Here is an 18,644-nt window from a genome sequence, read left to right on the forward strand (position 1 = left end):
CGGGGATTTTTGCAGTTACTCGAGCGCGTCAGATTAGCATATGGGGAGAAACCTGGTACCTTGCGGATGTACCTCTACCATATATTGGCTCTTACACAGGGAAGTTTGTTAAGGGGGACCAGAAAAAAAAATATATCCTTAAAAATGCTCTAAATTATCAGATTAAGATAAGTTAAGTTAAGTACATGCAAAGGAGTGTATATTTCAAAAATCTGACGATTTGAGCGGGGCGTAAGGAAATGGGATACCCCCAAATTTTTATTGCAGATTTGGATTTTTTACGTAAAAATAAGCAACTTTTATTAAAGACATTTTTTCGAATTATGGATAGACGGCACTATAATCGGAAAAAACGATTGTTTCAAATGGAAAATTAAATTAAAAAATGGAAAGTCCCCACTTAAATGGAAATTTTTTTAAATCTTTTTGGTTTTAGGAGTTAATAATCACAGCCCAATAGAACCCCATAACGCTCGAGTGACTGCAAATTTAGCATACTTTGCTCCCCTAACATAAAAAATTACAAATACGAACATAGTTACAAAGCTTAAAGTAAAAAATCATTTACGGATCTTTTATCTCGCAAATACCAATCTAGTTAAGGGGGTAGGCGCAAAATATTGGTTCAATGCTATTTAAATGCATTAATTTTTTTCGAATCCTGAGTCTTTTAGAATAAACAAAAAGGTTATTTTTAATGAAATATTTGAAATTAAAAATCACACTAAATTAATGTTCCCTTTTTTTTCATCCTTGTAACTTATTAAAATAAACATTATAGAAGTTTTTAGGGACATTCGGCTCTTGGTAGTAATGTAATCTTTCATTCTGTGTTAAAATTTTTCAAAAATACTTAAAGGTTTTCTCAGGATTCGAAAAAAAATGAATGCATTTAAATAGCATTGGGCCAAGATTTTGCAGCTATCCCCTTAAACGCTTACCATGCTTATAAAAATCATGGCTTGATTGATCATTCTCCTCTACTTCTTCTTGTCCATTGCTTTCATCCTCCAATTTTTAACGTTGGGTCTTTTTAGAATATCTCCTACATCAATTTTCCAAATTGTTATGGATCGACCTCTTATCTGACATTTTCCAATTGTACTTGACAGTAGCGTTTGCGATAGTCTATCTTCTGATATCATCTGTATTTTTGTCCTAGCCATCTTAGTACATAGTTGAGTACTTATTACTCCTAATGGTATGCTGAGCTTGATTATAACTTTCTCAGATTTTCCTTTGCCATTCCGATTAAAACGCTGTTTTCCATTTTTCCTTCAAATATTTTCGTTACTATTTTTAATTCCCACATCTGCACCATTTCTTGTTGTTTTTTATTTAATCTTTAATAAACAAGTAATTGGACTTCGTAAGTCCTAGGTTTTCACCCAAAGTAATCGAAAGTAGAACTGGAAGACGATATTTGAATTTTACGTGTAACTTTGCGTGGATTGATATACGAATTTACTAATGTTGAGTAATTCTTACTAAACTTTCACATTTGTCACCTCATTTGTGATTCTACCCGGTATAATGGCAGAGGAGTTACATTGGCGGTCCTACGGACCGAGGGAAATATTGCCCAGGTCAAATATCTCACCTTAGTACCATCCTTGGATTATCAGCTTTTATTTGACACTTCATTTGTCATTCTACATGGTATAATGACGGAGAAGTTATATTCGCGGTCGTACGGACCGACGGAAAGACAGCCTAGGTCAAATATCTCACCTTTAGTACCATCCTTGGATTATAAGCTTTCATTTGACACCTCATCTATCATTCAAGCTGGTATAACGATGGAGGAGTTATATTCGCGGTCGGAGTGACCGACGTACAGACCGCCTAAGTTAAATATCTCACCTTTAGTACCATCCTTGGATTATCAGCTTTCATTTGACACCTCATTTGTCATTCTACCTGGTATAATGACGGAGGAGTTATATTCGCGGTCGGAGGGACCGACGCACAGACCGCCTAGGTCAAATATCTCACCTTTAGTACAATCCTAGGATTATCAGCTTTCATTTGACACCTCATTAGTCATTCTACCTGGTATAATGACGGAGAAGTTATATTCGCGGTCGTACGGACCGACGCACAGACCGCCTAGGTCAAATATCTCATCTTTAGTACCATCCTTGGATTATAAGCTTTCATTTGACACCTCATTAGTCATTCTACCTGGTATAATGACGGATAAGTTATATTCGCGGTCGTACGGACCGACGCACAGACCGCCTAGGTCAAATATCTCACCTTTAGTACCATCCTTGGATTATAAGCTTTCATTTGACACCACATTTGTCATTCTACCTGGTATAATGATGGAGGAGTTATATTCGCGGTCGTACAGACCGACGGACAGACCGCCAAGGTCAAATATCTCACCTTTAGTACCATCCTTGGACTATCAGCTTTCATTTGACACCTCATTTGTCATTCTAGCTGCTATATTGCCGGAGGAGTTGTGGTTACGGACAGACGGACAGACGGACGTGGATAATACAAAGATTTCACATTTTATCAAAATGGGTGAAAACAACATATATAAAACAGCAACTATGACAGTCGAATGGGAAAATAAAACAAACAAAACTAGTCACATAGCAATCCGTAAAGGTGTAATACTAGGAGATGTAATATTCCCAACACTCTTCACCTTAGCGCTAGAAGACGTCTTTAAAGAACTGGAATGGGACGACATGGGTTTCAACATAAAGGGAAAGAAACTCAATCACCTCAGATATATTGCGATGATGTTGTTATTACAACCAACCAAGAAGAACTAGCCACAATGCTGAGTCAACTAGCACAAGCATCAGAGAAGATAGGATTAAAATTGAACATGAGTAAAACAAAAATTATGATAAATACAAATGTTAGAATAAATATAAACATAAATAACGTAAATAATGAGGTTGTTGACGAATATATTATATACCTGGTTCAAATAAACAAAGCTAATAAAGAGAACCAAATAATTGAAGTACAAAGAAGAATCAGATTTTACAAAAGCGTTTGGAAAGTTAAGATGGATACTAAAAAGCACAAAGATACCTAAAAACCTAAAAACCTATATATTGGATCAGTGCATCCTTCCTGCTCTAACGTATGGCTCAGAAACATTGACATTAACAAAGGCCAACATAAACAAAATAGAAATAACTCAAAGAAAAATGGAAAGATCCATGTTGCGAATAAAACTACAAGACAGAAAATCAAACAAATGGATAAGAGAGACAACAAAAAATGTAAAAAATTTAACAGAACATATAATAGAATTAAAATGGTTTTTGTGGGCCACAATTCGAGACAGGAAGATAAAAGATGGAATGATGAAATACAAAACTGGAGACCGTGGACAGGAAGAAGAGGAAGAGAAAGACCTCAAATACGATAGAAGGACGATATTGTAAAAGCTTCATGAACTCACTGAAAAAGCGCAGCCAAGGACAGACCAATATAGAAAGATTTTTGGGATAGATGTCCAAAGTTGGATAGAAACGGGCTAAAGAAGAATACAACAACTAAAATGTTTTTCTCCGTTTTGACATAATAAATTATTAGAATAGACTAATCACAAAAATATTTCATAATTATTATTCGATGAAAACCATGATGATCGAATATAACACTAAGAATTGCTGTGAATCATTCACTAGGTTACCCATAAATCTTTTGATATAGGTAAAAGAGTGGACGAGCGTCATCATAGAAAAGTTCATTAATAATTGAAGAGTGTTTCATAATGGTGGTACTATGACCACATCTTCGTGCTCATTTCCGTACATAAATTGATGTCAGAAAATTAGTGTTATGATAAAACTAACGCAAATCAACCCAAGCAACGCGTGATCATAACCGCGACAGGTGATGGCTAATGTTGGAAATTTCAAACAAAAAATAATCGTTAGATATCGTTTTCTTTGACGTTCTTTCAGATAATACAAAAATATTTTAAAATAGGCATAGTCTAAGATACGATATAAGGTCGATTTGCACCGATCTGTTTAGGGATAAAAATTATTGGATATGTAATTTAGCATGTTAACAATAACAAAAAACAAGGGTTGTCCGGTCGAATCTTGTTCTAACTATAATTAATTAATAATTAAAAAATGACTTTTTTTTATAAATTAAAAAAATTTAGATCCGGGCAGATATTATTTCAGATTTTTTTGTAATTCTAAACAAAAAAGTCTTTTGTGATTTTTCTAGAAAGTTCGTCATTTTCTAGTTGTAAATAATTTAAAATTGAAAAAAGAACAAAAGAAGACGATTTTCAAGGCTCAAAACATAAGAATAAAACATCTTTTTTGAAATTACGAAATAACTAAATTTTTTCATTCTGAAACATTGTTTTTTAGTTGTTAATGCCCGTCTCCTCATAAGAAACCTTCCTCATTAACAATTAAAAAGGTATGTTTTAGAATAAAACATGGCTCAAATTCTTATCGAGACCTGATAGAAAAAGTTTTGAACTTGAATTTATGTACTTGATTATTAAAAAATGATATTTTTTACTTGTTTTTTGAGACATGAAAATTGTCATCTTTCGTTCTTTTTTAAGTTTTAAATTGTTTATAACTTGAAAACGATCAACTGTAGAGAAAAATTAAAAAAGACCTTTTTTGTTTAGAATGATCCAACAATCTGAAATAATATCTGCCCGGGTCGAAATTTTTTTTAATTCGTAAAAAAATGTTATTTTTTAAAATAATTAATAATTTAGTTAGCACAAGATTAGAGCGGGCACCTCTTGTTTTTTATAATTGTTAACATACTAAATTATATATCCAGCAATTTTTATCCATTAAACAGATCGGTGCAGATCGAGCTTATATAGGATCCTCTACTAGCAATGGTTGAATGCTCGAATATATGAATTTTAGGGAAATAAAAGGTAGATTTTGAGCACTGAATTTATTAAATCTTTTTCAAGAGACTGCGAAATACTAATTTATGCTGATGATATTAAATTGTTTCGAATAATTGAGAAACCATCTGACTGTGTTCGATTTCAGGATGCATTAACATGTTTGCAATACTATTGTTCTTATCACAAATTAAATTTGAATCCTATCTTTTTGCAAAACTTTTCATAAAATTGATTTTTCTTATATGTTAGTTGGAAAAAGTATCTAGTTATAATAATTTTGGTGTTATAATTTCAGTGAGATTTATCTTTTTCTTTTTGTCAGCATGTAGAATATATCTCTACTAAAGCACTGAAACAGCTTGGATTTGTTAAAAGACACTCATCTGATTTTAATAACTTGCAGACATTGAAGTTGCTGTTTAATTCTCTGGTCACATTTAGAGTACCTACTGTTCTGTTGTTTGGTCACCTTACACTTTGGTTCATACTTCATACTGAAATTCTTTCCATTCCTTAATTTTACACAGGTATGCTTTTGTTAACTGATTACTGTTCTTTATCTTCTCGTAGAGAGATATTAAATTTTCTGTTTGTATTACTTTTTAAAAATTTAATGGATTGTCCTGAACTCCTTCAAGATTTACTGATTTATGTTCTACCTAGATCTCTTAGCGGTCATTCCACTTTTGCTTTACAAGCACATCGAACCAATTACGGATCTGGTATGGGCTTGGTCAGATTGCTTAGGAACACTAACAGCTTACTAGCGAGGTATAATGTAAATATTTTCAATTCTTCCTTAGATCAAGTAAGGTTAGCACTTAGGAGGATATAATGCCCTTAGGTGTGATTGTTTGTGTAATTTGTATTTTTTGTACATATTATCTCTTTATTGTAATTGGTATTTTAATGTATGTTTCTTTTTTGTAAATGGTTGTCACCGTTAATAAATAGATAAATAAAATATACTTTCGCTCTTAGAGTATCATCAGGGGCATCTGATAATGCAGAAATAGGCCAAAAAACAAAGCAAAAAACCTATTTACGTATTTGGCTTATTTTATATGCTCTTGATGATGACTTAAGAGCGAAAGTATATTTGGGCAAGAATTCAGTGCTCGATATCTGCCTTTTGTTGTCATAAAAAATGTTTTATTCACACTTCTAATTTTGGCATTTTTTTCTTTATTACACGATTTTGCCCCATTTTTGTAGGGGCAGTAGATCACCATTTCTTTATTTGGATTTTTATTTTCTATTATACTCATTTCTTACAAATTTTGAGAAGTAACTAAATAACGTAATATTTTTTTATTAACAAGTTTTCATTATAGCAGTTCTACATGTATGTTTAAAAATTAAGAATATTTTCAGAAAGATTGATTACCTTCGTGAAGAGATCACTTCTTCACCTGTAGTAACGTCATTTTCCTTTAAAACCAGCCAATAAAAATCTCCCTATTTTTTTTTAATATCAACATCTACTTTTGTAGCCTTAGCTACTGTGCTTTTGAGAAGCTTTTGAGATGTGGCTTTTGAGGAGGATTTTGAGAACATCGTGGACCTATCATATTACGAATGAAATGATGTTGCGCAGAATGGGAAGAGACGGTGAACTTTTGACCATCATTAAAAAAAGAAAAAGAGCATATTTGGGGCACGCACCTACTTAGAAATGATAAGTATGAGTTTAGAGTTATTACAGCTGATTATGAAGGATAAAATCGAACACAAAAGGGGTTCTGCTAGATGACAAAATATCCTAGCTGAAAAACATTCGCGACTGGACCGGATTAAACACACAGACGCTTTTTAGAAAAGCAGAAGATAGAGACGGTTATTTGCAATGGTTATAGCCAACCTTCATTAGTGGGGTCCGCACTAGAAGAAGAAGATATTGTCCCTAGGATTCAGTGAGGAGACCCCTCAACCAAAGCAGACTGATCAGAAAATGTCAATAAAAATTTTGGTCAAAAAGCGTTTGAGAATTTAATATTACTATTATTATTTATTTAAGGGATAGTTAATAGCACTGTCAGTAAGTAGTTTTTTATCTGTTCAGATAGTTATTAGAAATATATTTTTTGGTGTTTGACAAAGCCTTATCGTATATAGTGTGGATTTTTGCCTCGTGTTCTTTCCATATTTCTGAGTTTTTGTTTCATATACAGGGTGTTTCGTTAATAATTGTCCATATAGTAACTGGAGAAACCTTAGCACAAAATACGAAGATTTAACCTAAAACACTTAAATAAAATGTGGTTCCTTGCTGAGTTACAGGGTGTTTTATCTAAAAATTTAATAACTATTTTTGCTCAACATTTTAAAACTATTCGACGTATCCTTGGCAGAAAGTATAGGTATTGTATAAACTACTAAATTACGTTAAACAAACGTTTCTGGCTATTACCAGAGGCGTACGACGGCGTAAAGTGAATGGTTGGCCCTTTCCAAATTCTACGCCACTGGCGGCATTGCTATTTTAGTTCAATTTTTTAATTCTCCAATACTTTCTATGAAAATAATATACTCTTCATTCGTAACGATAAAGTCATTAGTTTTCGAGATCTTTGAAGTTAAAATGAAACGACACGGTTATTTTGATTAATGTATTGTGTCGTATCATTTTTAATTTCAAATATCTCGAAAACTAATCATTTTATCGTTACGAATGAAGAGTATATTATTTACATAAAAAGTATTGGAAAATCAAAAAATTACACTAAAATAGCAATTTCGTTAGTTGCGTAGAATTTGAGAATGGTCAACCAGCCACTATCCCCTGTCGTACGCCTCTGGTAGTAGCTAGAAACGTTTGTTTATCTTAATTTAGTAGGGTGTACTTTCTGCCAAGTATGATAAGGATACGCCAAATAGTTTTAAAGTACTGGGTACAAATAATTTTTAAATTTTAATCACATGAATCATATCATAAATTAATCAAAATAACCGGAATGGGACGTTTCGATGCCGCCGGTTCATCACCGGCCGTTTCGATGCCGCCGGTTCATCGCCAGTCCATTTCATCGCCGTCATATCTCGCATTTCCTAGAATTCCTAATTAATACTAAAAATAACTAATAATTGTAACTGTCGAAAATTCGGAAATATATCAGATAGCGACTAATTGACTGGCGATGAATCGGCCGGCATCGGCATCGAACTGGCGGCATCGAAACGGCGGCGATGAAACGTCCTAGACCCAAAATAACTTCAAATATCTCGAAAACTAATAACTTTATCGTTACCAATGAAGAGTATATTATTTACGTAGAAAGTATTGGACAATCTAAAAATGGCACTAAAATAGTAATTCCTCCAGTGGCGTAGAATTTGAGAAGGGTCAACCATTCACTATCCCCTGTCTTACGCCTCTGGTAATAGACAAAAACGTTTGTTTAACATAATTTAGTAGTTTGTACGGTACCTATATTTCCAAATACGAAAAGGATACGTCGAATAGTTTTAAAATACTGAGCAAAAATAGTTTTTATATTTTTAGATAAAACACCCTGTAACTCAGTAAGGAACCACATTTTATTTAAGTGTTTTAGGTTAAATCTTCGTATCTTCTGCTAAGGTTTCTCCAGTTACTATATGGACCATTATTATTGAAACACCTTGTATATCAGTACATTATTTTTAAATATTTGGGTTTCTTAATTTCATTTTGGCTTCTATGAGTCTAAATTCAAAAAGTAAAAAGTAAGATATGAAGGAGAAAAACCTTGGTTTATTGTTTATTGTTTACAAATATTTGGTTTATTGTCAAAGTTATAATTAGCAAATGCTTATATTATGGTCGTTGTTTATTTTGTATTATTTGTATTTTATAAAGCAATTAATAATAAACAAAAAATTTTGCGGTAATTATTTGTGGATGTATCAATACATTGGCATGCGGTTTATATAACTATCATTCATTTTAATAGTTGGGGGATTCAAAAGTACTTTATGATATTACAACCAGTATGATTCATTTTAATTAATTGATTGTTGTCAATTATATGTCAAATAACCACAAAATAAGATACCTAATACTGTTATGAATTGGAGAATTATATATTTTATTTTTTAATGTCTACTCATTAAATCATTATACATCTACAACTCATGAAAATAAAAATAAATTAAAAAAGTTGTACTTTATTTAGTTTTTTAACATTTGGAAAAATAATTAATTCTTTTTTATGAAAGGAACAATTTACCTAACCCTATTAGACCTGGATCCCGCGTAAGAAAAAAAAGTTGATTAATAGCAAGCTGAAAATTTGTTAATAGCTTAACGGTGTCTAGTCCGACAAACATTGATGCACGAGAACACTGAAACAGGGGAAGTTTTAACGGTGGATCATGATAAACGTGTAGTCCTGACAAGTTTATGATGGTGAAAAACAGCAAGTTGTTTTTAAGTTTATTCAATAGCCAACGTTATATAATATATGAAAAAATGTTTGTCCGACAAAAAGGTTGGGCATTTTAACGAGTCCGACACGTAGAACATGTCACATCACAGGAACTATGTTTGTGATGAATAGCAGTCTGATTTTTGCATGAGAGTTTAATGAAAGATTAAAAAAGCAATTGGAAGTTCTGTCGGACAAAATGAATGGGAAATTTTCCTAGTCGGACATTCTAAACATGTAAGATATAGACAAAAATGTTGGTGATAAATAGCAAGCTAATTTTGATTTGTTTATGTACAAATTATATTTTGTAACGCAAAAAGTTATATGTCGGACAAAAAGTTTGGGCAAATCGAAGGAAATAAATAAAAAACATTTTTTCAGAATGACTTAGTCACATATTGATAAAGCTATTTTAGTTGTATATTATTATTTATATTCACATGTTTGCATGTGCATATATATATACATGCACACTCTAAAAACAGTGAGGTAAGTATCAATGCATGTATATATTGCAAAACAATTATTTTTTTGGGTGGAATTTGTTCTAGATATTCTCAAAATGACAATAAAAAATGTCAAAGAACATGTGAAAGCAATCTCTTAGGGTTTTCTAATTAGGCGCATCAGAAAGTACGGAAAATTTCCTACAAAAAACGTTGTATACATTTTTTTCCATACTCAAATCTTAACCCTGTAAACGACATTGAAAAATGTGAAGAGTCTAAAACTTCGGTGCTTATAAGAATAGACGTAAATATGACACATTATGCTTAGAAGTATGTATTAAAAGGCTGCATTTGTCAGTGTAACACTTTGTGCTATACAAAGTAGTATTTGAAAGTACATGGTCTCTGAGTTTCTGTTTGCCACGTGTGTTGGAAATTAAAATTTATATTAAGAGGAAACAGTAGCGATCAACAGGTAGCGAAAACGCATTCCAAGATTGCGGCTGTAATTTTAAATATTTTTTTGAGATATTTGGCACACGTATTCGTAATATAATAAAGAATGGCGGTACAGAGCACAATTTGAAAAATATATTAATATGTGTAAATTACTCTGTAATTAAATACAATATTAAAAAAACGAGTCTGTAGCGCCATTAAGAGGAACAAAAAAATACACTTTCTTCGAATAAACTTTTTTATCCGATGCATAGATTTTGTGTCATTTTGGAACTACTAGAATTTTTTATTTCATTAGTAGTTCCAAAATGACACAAAATCTAGGCATCGGATAAAAAAGTTTATTTGAAGAAAGTGTATTTTTTTGTTCTTCTTAATGGCGGTACAGGCTCGTTTTTTTAATATTGTATTTAATTACAGTGTAACTTCCACATATTAATATATTTTTCAAATTAAGCTCTGCACCGCCATTCTTTATTATATTACGAATACGTGTGCCAAATACCTTGAAAAAATATTTAAAATTACAGCCGCAATCTTGGAACGCGTTTTTGCTACCTGTTGATCGCTACTGTATCACCTTAACTATGGAGTGTTTTTGTGTCTATTTTTGAGTGTCAACAGTTTAAATTTTAAGTCGCCAAATCAAAAGTGAAACCATTCAACGGAACATTTTTGAGTAATTTTCGAACATTTTACAAAGTTAGTAAAATACTTGGTCATCAATTCAATGAGGTTCAGTTGCCAGATAATTGTGAAAGTTCTATTGAATATCATTCTTCGTGCTATAATTCTTTGCTTGATTGAAAAAGGGTACCTAAATAAATGATTACTAAAATTGTATAACGTAATTTTTCTCAACTTTCTACAAATGAAATAATAATGTAATTAATATGTCACATGGCAAGAAATAATTTGCTGCCAAAATAAATCGATTAGTTTAAATTTGAAGTTACGATTGCAATTTATTATGAATTATTGTCAAAAGTGACAGTTTTTCTTAAATGGAAATGTATTCATAGACATAAGGGTAGACAGGGAATACAGTGCAAAAAGTCGATAGGTGGTCTATCTATCTCTTTTAACCAAGCGATCCCGCGCATGTGGCAGACAAAGATAGCTAGACTACTCAATCCATAATATAATTTGCCTGATCTACTATAAATGTATTACAGTGAGGTATCTAAATGATGTTGAGATAAATCGAAAGATATCGATTGTAATTGATTGCAGGTACTTTTGACATAGAATAATCACCCCTTATTGAAATTTCAAAAATTATTTTTTTAAATTGTCCGACTACAAAATCTACCCCTTATTTTTTTCCGACAACAGTCATTCTTGGTAAGGAATAATTTACTTAATTAAATTTCGTCTTTGTCGGAAAGCTATTTATCACCAGCATTTTTGTCTATATCTTACCTGTTTAGAATGTCCGACTACGAAAACTTCACATTAATTTTGTCGGACAGAACTTCCAATTGTTTTTTTAACCTTTCATTAAACTCTCATGCAAAAATCAGACTGCTATTCATCACCAACATAATTCCTGTGATGTGACATGTTCTACGTGTCGGACTCGTTAAAATGCTTAACATTTTTGTCGGACAAACATTTTCGCATATATTACATAACGTTGGCTATCGAATAAACTTAAAAACAACTTACTATTTTTCACAATCATAAACTTGTCAGGACGACGCGTTTATCATGCTCCACAATTAAAACTTCCCCTGTTCCAGTGTTCCCGTGCATCAAAGTTTGTCCGACTAGACACCGTTAAGCTATTAACAAATTTTCAACTTGCTATTAATCAACTTTTCTTTCTTACGCGGGATCCAGGTCTATATGATTAACCATAATTTTTAACCTAATCGCTACTTTACTGTCCTAGGTATTCCCAATGATTCAGTATGACTAGGTTCACTGTCCGAATTTAAACTTATACATTTATTACTATTACACAAGGTTTGCTGTGTTTGAGCCTACGAACTAGGTCTCTATTATTTAGCAGTTGTAATATTTCCCCGTTTGTATGGTTATGGAGTCTGTTTTCGTGACCCTTGGCAATTTTCTTTATTTCTTCTTTAATTGTTGCTATACGAAGTTACTGATGTAGGTCTTTGTTGCGGAAATCGTACGGTCCATTCACTATCTATATTTCTGAGTACTCGACTTTGGTCTCTTTGACGGCAAGCTTATTTACTTTCACTATACTAAATTTACAATCAAGATGCGGAAGAAATAAACAAACCAAGAAACGTTAAATGCTATTAGAAGCACACCCGAATCATAATTTACAATGTATAAATTTTGGAAATTATGATTCGGGAGTACTCTAGAAGCATTTAACGTGTCTTGGTTTGTTTATTTCTACTGCATCTTAATTTTAAATTTAGTACACTACAGCCCCATAACTTTAGCCATAGAACCATACTGGTTTGAGCATTTGTTTGTGACTCCAGTTTTTGTACAGGTGGCTGCGTCGGTGAACAAAATATTCTCTCTAAAGTTTACATCCCGTCTATTTTCTTTTAAAAGCTAAACACAAAATCCTACATGTTTGGAATGGTTTTGTGGAAGTAATTCATGAACTGTTGTTGCATGGTAGAGGTAGAGTAACTGTTCCTTAACTCTTCTCCACATTTTTATACGACCTAACCTTTATTTGACAGCTACCACTCTCATGTTTTTTTCTGGGTACTGTTTAATACGGTCTATAATAGACAGTGTTTCCATACACTTGTTTTTGCAGAGTACGAGTTTTTGTGAAATAAGGTTCTTTGCATCTCTAAAATCTTTTTGTGACACCCTGTACATATATTAATGCTTCTGAAATAGATGCTAAATATATCTAAACATGTTTATTTAACCCTTTGGTTACTTTGCAGTTAATTTTTTGATTTCAAACTGCCTTAACAAAGCACTAATAGATTCACGTATGGTAATTAAATATCAAAATCAACAATTTTGGTCAACAGTTTAATTCGGTAGGGCTAAAAACATGATATGTTATTGTTTGATATAAAATTTATAGAATTTCCCAGTGTTTTTCTCATATTTATGCATATTTAACTCCCAACACATGAGTACTATGTGACAGAATAGTGTTATTACAATGAACATTAAATATAAACCATTTAACTTAAAAACCCAAGATTAAAGATTGTAGCACATTATCTAACCTAGTCACGAACAAAATAACGAGCGAAACTTTTTAGAATTACTCAGTGGGTATATTCCCCTATTCGCAATCTTCTATTTTCAGCCAATCCGGTCATGCTTTTCATGGTAGCTTAATACCTATAGGATTAATTTGTAACTTTAGTTTCGTGGGTTATCAAAAATGAATAGGAGAAATTTATACTGAATTATTTATTATCCAGTAAAACGATAAAAAGCGTTGTATATATGTATATATTTTTCGTACTTTTTACCTCTACCAGTGGACTCTATGCTACAGTCGAACCTTTACAGCACTTAACTAGGTCTATGACACACTTTTACTAATGTAATTATCATTTTTTTTTCACAGGAGAGGAAAAAACAAAACCACTACCGTCCGTTTTTTTTATTGTAGCAAAAAGAAATATATTAACTAACAGTCTCACGTGTATTTTTTAGAAAAACTGGTGATATGTTTACCTTCGTGATTCGCTTACACTTTTAGATAGCACCTTCAGGAACATAAGGCTCCTGGTCAGCACATTGTATAATTATGTCCCTACAACTTAAGTATGTAGGGACATAATATAGAATGTTTAGACACGATATTCAACAAAACCGCGTTACCGGTATAAAGGAAGACTATTTTTATTGAATTAATTTAGGAAACTTTGCAAAGTTTATTACAATAAATATCTTCTTCTTTAGGTGCCGTCTCTAGAGGAGATCATTCGTATATTCATCTTAACAATTATAAATGACTAAACCAAGGACAATATAATTATTATCCTCTCAGATACAGTATAATTTTAACTTATTTCTCAAAATATGACACTCCCATCAAGTTTACAATAAAGGAAACACGAGTTCAAGGAAACCATTTTTAACATACCAATAAATTTACAATCTGCGTAAATAATCAATAATATAATAAATAAATAATTTCACAACGATATGTATAGGAAGCTATTTTGTGAGAGATTCATGTTGTTTTAATTTAGCTAAAAACTGTTGATATGGCAGAGAAATTGACATCAGTTTACTGTACTTTAAAGTTGGTTTTATACCTACCTATAACGTCAGGGACAAAAACGCTTCAGGAGAAACGACGATAATATAATGAATTAAATGTAGGGCAAAATTGGGAAACAAAGGGACTCTCGATAAATGGAAAGTATTTAAACCACCTAAGATATGCAGATGACGTGGTACTAATAGCCGACAGCTGGAAAGAATTGAAGGTGATGATCGATGAGCTTCATAGAGATTCCTTAAAAAAAGGACTAAAAATGAACTTGAGCAAAACTAAGCTAATGTCGAACAAAGATGATCAACCAACGATAACCATCCAAGGAACAAAAGTGGAACATGTAAAAGAATATATATACTTAGGTCAGAATGTCAAGGTAAACAAAGAAAACCAAACTACCGAAATAAGCAGACGAGTAAGAATGGGATGGGTTGCATTCGGAAAACTCTCATATATACTAAAAGACAAAAAGATACCACAATACCTTCGAACCAAAGTGTTCGATTCTTGTATCCTTCCCGTTCTCACTTACGGAGCTCAAACCTGCACATTCACAAAAATGAATATGGACAAGATTAGAAAAACTCAAAGAGCCATGGAACGACAGATGCTTGGTATCTCACTCATAGATCGGCAAAAAAACGAAGCAACCCGAAACAAAACAAAAGTAAGGGATGCCGTGGAACAAGCGGCTAAATTAAAATGGAAATGGGCTGGACACAACGAACGTCTCGAAAATGGTAGATGGAGCAAGGAAGTTGGAAACTGGCGACCGTACGAAGCGAAGAGACCAAGAGGAAGACCTCAAATGCGCTGGAGCGATGACATCAGAAGAGTCGCAGGACCAATGTGGAAACGCCTCACACACAACAGAGATGAATGGCGAGAAATGGGAGAGGCCTTTATTCGACATTTCGAATAGAAAAAGGGCTATATAAAAAAATGTAGAGCAGGATATTGTATCCTGCCGGAAATGTACGGACATCAGGACTTGATCACAACGATTTAAAACTGCTAAAATACTTATAATATTGCAATCAAGTAACCTCTACACAAGTTGGAGATAGTCGTACTGAAAAACTACCCATCAAATGTGGAGTACGACAGGGTTGTGTTTTTTCACCCAGTTGTTTTAATCTGTACTCTGAAGAAATCTTTAGGGAGGCTTTGGATGACAGACGAGAAGTAACAATGGGCGGAGAAGTAATCAACAAAAGCAGATACGCTATCGATACAGCCATTCTTGCAGAAATTTTATAAGATCTCCAGACTAGTCAATAAAGCAAATAGACTATAAATCTAGTCAATGAAGCAAATTATCGGAGAGGCCTAAAAATCAATATTTCAAAGACAAAGTGGATGGCAGTTGGAAAGATTAATGTAGATTAAGGTGTGCTTTCTCTTGATGAGGAGGAGATAGAACAGGTAAACCACTTTAAATACTTTGGCTGTTGGTTAAATGTAAATTGCGACTATGATGAAGAGATGATAACCAGAATCGAAATATTACGTAAGGATTTTATGACCTGGAAACCAGTTTTATGTAACAGAAACTTGTCGATGAATATTCACAAGAAGGTCCTGAAATGTTATGTGTGGTCTATCTCATTCTATGGTTATGAGACATGGACTTTAAAAACCACAATACTGAACAAATTAGACGCATTCGAATTGTGGTGCTATCGACGAATCCTAAAGATGTCGTGGGTTTCGCACACTTACAAACTTACAATGAAGATGTGCTCCAAATGATGAATTCAGAACGTCTGCTCATAAACATCATAAAGAAGAGAAAACAGAGTACTTCGACCATATAACTGAGGACCTAAATACTATCAACTTCGCCTTATAATAAAAGCAAAGGTGAAGGGAAAGAGATGGATTGGTCGAAAGATGCTTTCATGGTTGCGTTATGTTAGAAATAGTGTGACACCAGAATAGAAGAATTATTTCGAGCAGAAGCCGATAGAGAAAGGTTTCAGAAACTAGTAAACATGATGACAGCCAACGTCTGTACACGGACACGGCACCTAAAGGAAAAGAAGAAGGATTTTGTGTGTTAATGATTAGGTACCCTAGTTTCCTGTCAATTGACGAAAATTGTGGCGAGCTTAGGGTTCACTTTGTTTATGTTAATCTTTTTTTATACTTTGCGAAAAATGACAACACATATCGTAGTATAATTGCATGCATTTAAATTAGTCTTTTGTACAGTACAGTTTCGTGAATCATAGAATGGATTACATTAGGCAATAATGTGATACGATCCACGTCACTGGTAACTTTGGATTTAAAAGTTGGATTTTACTTTTTGTATAATTTAACAAATGTATCACAGACCTTGAGAAAATAGAAAAATCTGGAAAAATGATTCTAACGATACAATAATTATTGGATTGCAATTTCGCATAAGATTGAATATTTATTTAGTTAATCGGAACACCAGGTAATCAATATTATTATTGTAGTCCATTTACTCACGGCAAAATATTGCAAAACTTCCAAATTTTTATAAAGTGCTTGGATTAACATGAGATTTGGCATACACATAGCTAACATGTCAAGAAAAAAATATTATATTGTGCCGATATATGCTTTTGCCCTGGTGGGTTAGTTTCACCTCTGTTCGAGGGTGAAAATAATACGATCAAAATAAGTCCGGAAATTGATAAACTGACTAATTCTAAGCAACTTTGGTTTTAGAGTTTTTTCGCTAGGTCAATATTTTGTATTATTTGCGAGTGAATATGTTCCTTTTTCTACAAAACAAATCACGGTTTTAGAAGGTTTTTCGAAAATAACTAAAAAAGTAGGTAATTTATCGAAAAAAATATTCTTAGTAATAATAACAAAGCTTATGGAGCTTATAACAAAGTGAAAAAATGGTAAGTATATGTATGAAGTCTATCGACCCAGTAGAAGCAGAGTTGTAGGTAATGAAATGTAGGTCCTTTTTTTTGGTTAAAAACAAATCGTGAAAATATCTCCCTAATTAGCTTCACAAATGAAATTAATCGTTACTGCTTCACAAGTTACTTTACTTATGTAATGTTTATAATATGATCTGTAAGTTTCATCAGTTCAAAAGGCACATTTTTGAAAAAAAATTGAGTTTTTGATAAACTAGATTTTGAGATCAGACAAGTAAATATTAAGTAATATTTAAAACATCAAGTGAGTTTATTTTTGTCATTATTGAAAGTTTAGTTAACGAAAACTAATGGAAGCTCCCTATACATGACCTTTATGTAAAAAACGCAGATTTGATTTATTATCTCAGTGGAAGGAACAGATTTCTAACCCTTCGCGGTGCTGGTGAATTTGTTTTACACGAAAGAACGGGTGGTGTTTAAGAGACATATATTATGTATTTAAAAATTTTATAAAAAAAAGAAAAACAATTTTTGTGATACAATTCTTATTATCTACCTTCTTTTATAACACAAAATATAATTTATCAACATAAACAAACAACAATTATTTATTTAATGTTGTTCTGAAGCTATTTTCTTGTGGCATTTTTACAATTTTAACTATTTAGAATGGGAAATAAGCCACAATATTATTAAAAAATGATTTTTAATATTTTTTATTTATTTCAATAGTATTTTGTATTTTGACAACGGCACCCGATTTGGGCGTCGAAACGTTAATAAAAATCATTTTTTAATAATATTGTGGCTTATTTCCCATTCTAAATAGTTAAAATTATTTATTTTGAACAGATACAAGAAAATACAACAATGGTAAATTTTTGGATTATGTCTCTCAATATTCAAAATTTTGTTTAACACAATCATTTTCTATATTTTGGCAACAATATCTTGTTTTTTTATTTGGACAGTAGTATCATCTTCCATGTTTTACACGGTGAGTTGATTGTCGTATGGATACTCGTGAACTCGTTAGACGGTGTGCAATAGCACGCGTTTCCCGTTTTAAGTGCAGGTTTTAATCTAACTTTCTTCTGTGTAACTTTTATGATGTAATTTTTCATCGATGTCTTCTTCTTCGCCAGAAAAGCTTTTCTCTTCTAAATCATTCGCGGCTTCTACTTCATTATATAACTTCTGTAGTCTTAGTAATTTGTAATATTATCAAGATGCTTACGCATATGCTTCAAGTACTAAGGGGTACTTTTTTCTAATCGACTTAAGTAAAGAAAAAGAGTTTTGTACTTCTTTTTCTTACAAGATTAATTTTAAATTGTAGTATTAGGTCGGAAAGCGAAAGAAATAAATTACTTATTA

General features: G+C 32.4%; 1 protein-coding gene across 1 annotated transcript in view; it reads right to left on the reverse strand.

Moving 5' to 3' along the window:
- LOC114328659 (uncharacterized) overlaps nt 1–18,644 on the reverse strand; it is a 262,330-nt gene that overhangs the window by 42,211 nt on the left and 201,475 nt on the right. The gene's annotated exons all lie outside the window — the stretch shown is intronic.

Source organism: Diabrotica virgifera, chromosome 8 (assembly GCF_917563875.1).
Source record: "Diabrotica virgifera virgifera chromosome 8, PGI_DIABVI_V3a".
Lineage (NCBI taxonomy): Eukaryota > Metazoa > Arthropoda > Insecta > Coleoptera > Chrysomelidae > Diabrotica > Diabrotica virgifera.